The sequence below is a fragment of the Anser brachyrhynchus genome (assembly GCF_964034855.1).
Source record: "Anser brachyrhynchus genome assembly, chromosome: 2".
In the NCBI taxonomy this organism is placed as follows: Eukaryota; Metazoa; Chordata; class Aves; order Anseriformes; family Anatidae; genus Anser; species Anser brachyrhynchus.
This window is the reverse complement of record NC_137695.1, coordinates 4,899,159-4,906,927: the sequence shown is the minus strand read 5'-3', so window position 1 is coordinate 4,906,927 and position 7,769 is coordinate 4,899,159.

The following is a 7,769-nucleotide window of genomic DNA, read 5'->3' as shown; positions in this document are numbered from 1 at the left end:
AACATTTGGCATTTATCTGGATGACACAGTGTCACTGAGACAGCAGACTCCCCAGGGGCACTGGAAGAGCTTTCCTGACAGGAGTATGAGAAGCAAGTAAAATCTTTGCAAACAACAGCTATGCCACCAGCCTGCTGTCTGGCCCAGAAAAACAGCACCACCAAACTCCTTCCACACCTCTTGCTGGTAGGGCTCTGAGCAGCTTGCAGGATGGAGCCCCTAAATTCACTGTCCTGTGTAGATTGCCCCTGAGAGGCTCTCCACATCAGACTTCTGCAAGAAGAGAGAGTGTCATTTGCCCACCATTTGCTTCCAGGAAAGGGGAAGAAAAATTACCATAAGGGCCAGCAGCAAGGTACTGTATATTCTGTCCAGGCATTTGTCAGTTGTAAGGTTGCCAGAAACACCTCCACCACTCCATCTGTCACTAAGAGCATTTTAAGAATGTGGCTTTGTCCCTTATCCTGAGAAAGACATAGGAGGGGAAAAAGTCTACTGGGATAGAAAAGGTTTAAAAGCTGTGTTTTAAAGAAACATGGAAAGTAAAACCAGCCCAGCATTTTGTGCTTGGAAGCAGCCCACCCTTGTACTGACTCTATTCCATATTGCCTCTTGCTGATGTTTGATGTTTAGCACGGTTCTTCAAACCAGCCAGAGCACCAGGTTTTTATTAATCCTTAACTCGTTTGCTGTGCCAAATGCTGACAGTTCATTAAAATTAACTAGCCTATGGAGAGGACAGGGCATTTCAAGAAGCCATGAAAGCACCATTTATAAAACTGGGAGATGCAAATTTTTTTGCTCAGACAGCACGTGCTTGTAGATTTCCCATCACTGTGCTATATTAGAGTTCCTCAGTGCCTTCTGCATGTCGTTTCTCGCGACATAACTTGGGAACAGTGAAAAAGGGCTTAAATTATGTGTCAGCAGTCACACAGATGGTCTCTGTCAGAGCAGAAGCTGTCCGCAGCCTGTTTCCCTCTCACCTGCTACGCGGCAGTGAAACAGCGATGATATAGCTATAAGAAGGATCTAGTTTTTAATTCAGTGTAACATATGAGCTCAGCCTCCTCACCGAACACAGTACAGATGGAAAAGGCTGTGCAGCATTCCTGCTGAAAAGGCTTTTTTTCAACCTAAGGACAGAATCCTAAACACAGATAATCCAATACAAATCTGCTGTGAGAAATGAATAGGTGCTATAATGTCACCACAGAAAATAAATGGCATGGCAAGAAGAGTTGCCCAGCTCATATTAAACATCTTCACCAGAGATGAACCTCCCATCCACCCAGTACCTGCGGATGCAGTTTAGGTGCAGTGGTGAAAAGCGAGAGTATACACGTCTCTAAACCAGAGATCAAGAGAAGTTAGCTACATTTCCTGTGCATTTCCTTCATGCCAACTCATGTGATGAATAATACACACTGTGTTCCTGTGCACAGACCCATGCACCAAAGGCCTCTCGCAAAAATGACACAGCTTCTCATTGTTGTGAATAGATTTTTGGCCAGGAAAAGATGATCCTTTAATTCACTAAAATCCTCCTGAATATGAGGCTAGATGTCATTAAAACAGAAAAAAAACGAGAGACCTTGGGGTGGTGCTCTGCAACATACTGTGCAAACCACCCCCTGGGATGCATTGCAATTGGTAAATCTACAAGAACAATATAGCAGAAAACCAAGCAAAACTGGAACTAAATATTTGTGGCAAGTATGCCTAAGTGGCAGCAACTGAATAACATTAAGTGAGGATGAAGTGGATGACTATTGGGGCCAAAGAGTTTGCTTTTATTTAGTATCTGACCAGTAAATGTGCCCCATTCTACCACCAACCAAGTTTATTGGGCTGAGGAAATAGACACCATAGAGAGGGGTGAACCCTCCGTAATCCCCATTAAATCTTGCAGTGGCCTCTCTACAGCCTTCATAAAACCTGCTTGCGTACAAGCAATATACAAAAGAGGAACTCACGATGTCTCACAGTTAAGTAAATTTCACAGTATAAAAGATGCTGATTAGAGGAGCCCCACCAATTCTTAAATCTTATCTAATTGCAAAAGAGATTTTCAAGAAATGGAGAAATTAATTATGGAGAGAAAGATTAACTCTAGATATTCATAGAGCCATGATGCAAGGTCAACCTACTAACATTATTTTGAGCCTAACTAATGCAGTCCAGAAAAGAAATAACAGTGAAGGAAAAGACTGCATTTTATTTCTTCTGGTTCCAGATCCAGAAAGGGAAAAAAAAAAAAAAAAAAAAAAAACCTTCCTCCCTCAGAGGGTTGAATTGCAAGGCCTGAATTAAGAACGAGAGGTGCCTGAAAGAGGTTGGACCTGTATGTCTGAGCAAAAGCTTAAGAGTAAGTAACAGCCATATATGTATTTTATATGTATAAATATAAATATGTGTGAATGTAGTGAATGTATGTGTGAATCTATATATTTATATGGGTACATATATATTAATTCCAGTTGGTCCTTAAAGACAATTGGTAAAGTCTTTTTCTTTTTTTTTTTTTCTTTTTTTTTTTTTTTTAAATAAATATGGGAGCATAAATTTTAATGTCAGCACAACCAGATGCTGAGAAGTTGAGCATGTTATTTGACAGCAAAGGGTTAAGATTACTGATGTAAACAGATCAAGTGTTGTGTGCCAAACTGCTTAAACTAATTTAAGGTTCCTGGGCAAGAAGCACATACTGGCTACTTACTTTGCAATTATAAATCGTCACGAAAAAGATTTCTGGTGTTGATGGTTTAAATGTATGGCCTTGGACAAGTCATTCAGTTCAAACATCACCCCAGCCCCAGTAAAAGTAAGGAGGCTACAATGAGTGTATTTCACACAGCCCCTGCACTCTAATTCAAAAATATTTGTATATCCAATATTCATTTTCTCTTGTGGCATGGGGTGGAATTTCTGAAACAAATTGAATTTGGAAAAATAACAAATTATCTCTTTCACCCACAATCGTTCATGCTGTATGTACTGAATTTTAAAACAATTGCACTCCCTGAAGATGTGTTATTGTGTCAACGTAAAATAACACTTTAATTAAAGGAACTGCCCTTAAAAGGGTGGGGGAATCAGAAAGAGCAGCAATAACAGCAGCTGCATGCCTAAGTTAACTACATTTAAAGGAACATGACTACAATATTCTGAATAGATGAAAGACTTTTACCTTCCATCTGTGTAGTCAAATAAGTTTAAAAAATGCATTAAGAACAACCAATACAAACTAGGAAAAAAAGAAAAAAGAAAAAAAAAAAGACTTTAAAATAAGAGCGTTTACTTTACCAGCACAGGATGGAGAAAATGGCTCTGTCAATGGAAACCTTAAGTTGAGAAATAAACAGAGCCCTAGTCTGTAGAAGAAAAGATGGCAATTATTACTAAATATAGTTAAGAAAACACCTTCCAAAAGAGATAAGTGAAAACTTATGCCAAACAGTATGAGTTTAGTACTCCATTTACTAGGAAATCTAAACATAAAATTAGTGCATAATGAATTAATCTTTCTTTTTAATGGAATGACCTGTTCAGAATTTTCCTGTCGAAATGAATCGTTATTTTCTCTTACAGCACCTGCAGGATGGCAAACAGAAATGCTGTGTTCAGGCAAATATGCTACAGTCTAATAATGCTACTACACTTAGAAAACCTTAGAGTAGCTTTACAAAAACAAATTCTGATAATGAACTTCTCTACTGTAGTCATGCACAGAAATGAAGTATACCTACAATAATCAATGGAGCTGGACTATTACGAGTTGAATGCAACCAAATTTGAAAGGAAATTCTAATTCTGGTGGCATTTAGTCAGTTTTACTTATGACCCAATCAACAATAAGGCAATAGCTTTTGTGTTTACAATACACAATGCTTCACTATATGTCATATACCCAATTACTGTGACAGGATTAAATCAAAAAGGGACTACCCTCTATCCATTGGAGCATACAGTGTGGGCTCAACAAAATGGAAATAAATGGTTAACTGTTGATGTCAACATGTGCACTGTACAGGAAGAACAAGGATTTATTTGTGAAGAATAACACCACCAAAGCCCAAGACATTTTTCTTGACACCAAACAAATGTTTGTCATTTTGAAGTGCATTCCGATGAACCCCCTGAAATGACACTTGTATATATTGGAAAAGGATGTGTTTGTATGAGAACCCCTTGTGATTTTATATTTGTAGATAACACTACTGTAGTTACAAGCACTCAAATATATGTTTGCAACTTTACTAAAATTATAGGATACAACATTAATTATTCAACTCCTGTTACATCTTATCAGTTTTTACAATCTAGCTATTTAATAAGTCAAGATTTATTGCCTATCCCCAACAGAATAAACCTTATGTTAACAAAGAAACTACAACATGATGACTGGCATCAGCTGCTAAAATGCACCCAGAACAATGGACACAAACCTGTAATCACTATCCATCATGATAGGTAAGAAATATCTCAACTACTGGGGAGAGTTAAAAAGGATGGAGAACACAAATGGTCAGAAGTCTTGCTTGGATGGTCCTGTACAGCAACTAAAGTATTTAACCTAATGCTACAGGCCATTATGATCTTGCTAATTCGTGTTTATTATTGAACATTATGTTACACATCAAGGTATATGATAGGAGGAAGGAGGAAGGCTAAACGTTACATTACCACAAGGGCTTCCCCATGAATGTTATACCATCTAGCCCCACTAGATGAAACTTTCTTTAATAGTTACAGAGATTCATCACACATGAAATTGTTCCCTCAAACTTTAACTGAAATGAGGCTTCATCTATTTGTAGGCAAGAGGTGATCACACCACTACTGTGCAAAAGAGACAAACTGACTTCAGTCATGGGGTGGACTGTGGTGGAGTAGCTCTTTCCCCAAACTCAGCAATGGTTCAAGATAGCATAGCCCAGTCTGGGAAGTACCAGAACTGTACATTCTGGAAGGTACCAGAATGACGTGGCTGGTGGAAAGTACCAAAATTGCCTTATCTGAACTATAGCCAGGATAGAAAAGTACTGACTAACAGCCCACACCTCATGGTCCTAAGAGCCCCTTGAGCTCTCCAGAGATTCCAGTGGGCTGTGACAGTCAGCCTCCCCCTGAGCTGGGATGCCTTTCAGGGTGGATTTCACAAGGATCAAGGTGACAAATGCTGATGAAGGAGAAGGATGAATAATTCACAAAAAAGGGGGGAAGTTTGTGAGCACGTGACTGAGTTTAGACCCCCCCCCCCAATAGCCTGCAGTAAGTCCTGCGTGAGCCTTGTCATTCTCAAATCTTTAAGTCTCTGTTTCAATTGTAGTAAATTTTGTTGAATCATTGCGTTAAATTGACTGATGATTAAGTTCTGATAAGAATCACATAATCTAATCTTGTGATTTACCATAAAAATATTAATAAATCTTAAATTGCTACTAAATCAAAGTTGAGTAAAAAATCTATTTGCTACACTCATGAAAGGGGAATTGAGGTAAATTCAGAGCTAGCTGTCTGAATGCTTCACAAGCTCAGGCTGGGGTCCTTTAATCATTCTAAATTTTTATATCAAGGATAAGTTAGGGAAAAAAAGAGAAAACAAAGACACTGAGGGTGGATGGGAACATGCAGAAGTCATGCAGGCTACAGGCCCATAAGTTGAAAAGCAAAGTGTGAGCCATGGCATATCTGGAGGGAAGAACAAGGCAGTGCTGAGAGCCTTGAACTCCACGGTGTGAGATCTGAGAGACCTCTTCATCAATCAGCACAAGAGAGAAAGGAACACCCAGCTCCAGAAAGAGTGAGCAAAGCAGATAGGCTGGGCCTGACATCGTGCCTGTCTGGTTTATGTTGTTCCAAAATGTGTTCAAAATTAGGGTTTGAGTAAGGGATGATACCGACTGCTAACTTCAGGAAAGCATGTGAATAGATCGGATTCTGGCATGAGCCATGGCCCTACACAAAGCAGTCTAAGCACGTTGCTGAAAGTGCAGCAGCCTATGGTATTTTACTCCATCTTTGCCAATCCAGCACCCTTCCTCTGGCTATATATGCGTTAGGCTCTAGGGACCAGGTAGCACATGCAGATTGAAACAGAGATCTCAGTCATTGTTATTTTCACCACTCGCTGGTGTTAAGTCATCTCAAAGGACTTCATAGTCCTTGCATGAATCCCTCCTGTGTCACTGAAAGAGACACTTCTGGGGAGGAACAGCTCTGGGGATTTCATACAAAGCAGGGCATACGCCTCATTTGGTGGGGACAATATGTCACGAGAACAATGGTGTGATGTCAGCCCTGACAGTCACTGCTCCTCCCACATCACTTGTGCGTGCTGTTCCAGGCCCCACCACGGCCACAGAGATGCATCAGAAAGACTTGTTCGTTGGCTTCAGCATGGGTACAAGAAGGAAAATGCCAGGAGAGGCAAGCACGTTGCTGATGTTAGTGGGCTGGGAGAGCATTTATCGCTATTTTGACATCGACGGTCTGCTGCTAAGTGGCAAAACATTTTGCTGAGGTAATTTTCCATCGCTGTGCAAATGCATGCACCATACTAAGGCAGATGCTCGCTCTAGTCTCTGTCAGACCTGCCTAAATCTGCAATCATGGTGAGTCTGAAATAACGTCGAGAAAAAAACAATGTCCTCAAGAATATAATCCAGTCTGACCCATTCAAGGGCACATATCATGCTGTCTTCACCTTTTAGACATGCACACATTCTCATAATTTCACATTTTCTTTTCAAAAGCAAGTGCCTGCTAGGAAGGCTGAACCTAAAATCAGTAGGCTGTGGGAAAAGCAAATTGCCCATGCTGTCAGCAGCTAAAATAGTCTGGATTGGATTTTATATAATGGCATCAACAGCTTAAAAATTTGTGTCTAGTCACACACAACATATGCACATTCACCACACACAACATGACTGTTTATGTACATATATATTTATAGAACATTTGTAAAGCCTGTTGAGTTCTGTTTTTCTCACAGTTCTTTAACATGACTAGAGCCAGCAGAGGCTGTGTCCTTTTGAAAGAAGCTGAGAAGATGCACACCACCTCAAGATGTAATAAGTCAGAGATATAGCCTGGATTTATAGGCTTACCTATGACACCAAAGTAAGCAGTAGGGAATGCAGTTGCAGGCTAGCTCTGTATCATTTAGTTTCATGAGTTTAATTTAGACAGTGTCTGAGGGAGGTCCATCTCAGTGGATAACACTCCAGGAAAGGACTCAAAAGCTTAGAGTCTGCTCCTTGTTCAGCTGTGTGCTCTTCTCTGTACAATCCCAATGAAGCACATTGAAAGCGATGAACAGGAAACATCATATGAGTGAGTTGCTCTTGGAGTAGCTTGGGAACCACTACAACTGCTTGATGCTTTATTTTTTTCTTCATTCAGATTTGTGAAGTAAAATTGCATCTCCCCGCAAAATGAAACAGTGATTCCAAAAAGATGTTCCTTGATGTCTCTGAAACAACTGCCATTGCAATACACTTTCTTGCACCACTTCCCTGATGCTAAGTCCCTACTCTAGTCTGCGCTTGGTAATGGAGGTGTGACACCCCAGACTCCTCTCCCCTGCATCCCTCAGATGCCAGCAAAGGGAGACAAGTTTCACTGAGAGCTGCAGGCCTGGAGAAGCTGCCTCTCGCTCCACAAAGAAGACAGGTTAAGGATAGAGGCATTGCAAACTACGAGACCAACTACCACCTACCCATCACATTATTACCTCACACCGTGATATTTTCATCAGAATATCA